At 36.6% G+C, this 2,155-nt stretch overlaps 1 long non-coding RNA gene across 1 annotated transcript in view; it reads left to right on the forward strand.

Annotated features, from left to right (window-relative positions):
* Positions 1-938, forward strand: part of LOC116092943 — a 96,726-nt gene extending 95,788 nt beyond the window's left edge. Inside the window, exon 3 of the long non-coding RNA XR_004119567.1 lies at positions 671-938. This is a non-coding gene — a long non-coding RNA (uncharacterized LOC116092943). The remainder of the gene's footprint in view (positions 1-670) is intronic.
* Positions 939-2,155: the final 1,217 nt, after the last annotated feature.

Raw genomic sequence — 2,155 nt, forward strand, 5'->3', positions numbered from 1 at the left:
TTTAAATGTTAACAAATTCAGATAAATTGAAATCATGTAACTCTTCTCATCATAATGCAATAAAAGTTAAAAAATAGAGAAAGCATTAAACATACATCATCTCACATAAATACTCCAAACTGGAAATTTTAAATAATAAAAAAGAATAGTTAAAAATATAGTTTAAAAATTAAAGGTGAATTATTTATCTTTAAATAACTATGATATATTTTTCTGTGTAAGGCATTGATGTTTCTTGACTTGAGAATATTAATTTTCTTTGGAATCATAGTAACTAAAAGGTCAGTCAATAAGGAAGGCCTGTCCAGGGAGCCTACTGCTGCAAATCCTGTGTTTGGCAAGCCCTAAAATTTCCCTGACATCCAGTTTCTCTAATATCTCCTGTATGCTTTCACAGCACTATTGTGAGGGTTTCTATGTCAATGTATATAAACTAGATATGTAAAAAAAAAACCCACAGGTCATAGTACAAATCTTGAATTATTGTCGATTATAAGCTAGTTATTTCATTTCATTTTATTTTTTAATTCCAGATGTTTGTAAGTCTGGCTTCCTTTCATCATTTAGATTTTACTTCCCCTTCTCTGAGAGGGCTTTCCTGAACAGTTAATTGAATATAGAAAAGACTACCTATTGCCAACCACTCTCTGTCTTGCTGTCATTTCCACAGCACTTACAGCTCTCAGAAACCACCCCAAACTGTGATGCCTGCTCTCATTAATGTCAGCTCCAGGAAGGACATGCTGCTGTTATATTCAGGCTGTCTCCATTCCAATGAAGGTCTGTGCTCTTAGGATTACTCCTGGAAATGAATTTATGTCTCAGTGTTGTGTCAAGCTAAATATTTTCATGCAGCTTCCTGTGTTCTTGGTAACAAAAGATCTTGAGACTGCAACTTACAAGTCCTCTGAGTGCAGTAATAAATTCTGTTTGAAGAATTGTTTTCTGTGCCTGTTTTTACTTCATATAAAGCCCCTTTGTGCAAGATGTTTAGAACTTGTCCATCTGCAGAGGACCAGAAGAGAGATTTAATTCTTGATTCTCCCTTTAGTCAAAGTTATTTGGGGCACTGTTTGGGTAGTATGCTCTGTTTTGAGAGCTGCCTTGTAATTGTAATTGTAAAGATATGAGATCACATAGAGAGAATTCTTGTGTGTTGTATAGATGCATCACCTGTCAATTTAAAAGCCTATAGCCTATGGCTTAGACAAGAAATGAGAGTTGAGACATCCAGGAGGAGAAAGAATTCTGGGACAGGGCCAGGCAGGAGATCGGCCTGGGAAGGTGTGAGGAGATGGACACATTTAACCAGCCATGTGGTAGAACGTAGGCTAAAATAAATGGATTATCTTTAGATATGATCTAGTCAGAGTAGAGCCTCCCTATATGGCCAAGGCATTTGTAAATATATTTTGAGTCTGAGTCTTATTTCTGGGAGCATGAAGCTAGGAGGCAGAACCAGGCCCAACTTCTAAAAGTTCAGACTGGCATTCTGGGGGATATGATGATTAAAAAGCTGGGTGGTTCACTTCATTCCATAAAGAATCCCAAAATTTGTGTGGCCGAGGCTTTAAAAACCCATTCTTTGCAAAGCTACTGAACTGAAATCTGAGTCATTACTGTCGTCCATAAAGTTTTGCATTATCTGGCTCCAGTTGGTCTCTCTGTCTTTATGCCTAGTGCTTTCCAGCCACACTGGCCTCCTGCCTGCTTCTGCTTCTTCCAGATCCCCCTTCCACAGGCAGACATGGGCTTGTTTACACAAAGCCTGCAGATTTTTTTCTCAAATGATGCTTATGTAGACTCTTCCTCACCACATCTATTAAAATCAGAAAATGCAGTTCCAACTACCTTACCAAAGCACTTATGTATTCCATATTTTACTACTTATTAATTTGAGCTATTTTTGTCTCTTTACTCTCAACAATATCGAAGTTCTCTCAGGGTGAGAAGTTTTGAATATTTACAACTAGGTTTGAATATTTACAACTAGGAGTTAAGTATTGATCGAATTAATGATTGACTAAAAGGGAAAAAACAAGTATACAAAAAAAAAAAAAAAAACCAAAACCCCACAAGATTCAAGTAACTGAGTTTCAAGGGATTCATTAAAATCAACTAGATAGCTTTCTTTAACACTGGAAGCAAGCTGATA

This window comes from Mastomys coucha, unplaced genomic scaffold (genome assembly GCF_008632895.1).
Source record: "Mastomys coucha isolate ucsf_1 unplaced genomic scaffold, UCSF_Mcou_1 pScaffold16, whole genome shotgun sequence".
NCBI classification, from domain to species: Eukaryota; Metazoa; Chordata; class Mammalia; order Rodentia; family Muridae; genus Mastomys; species Mastomys coucha.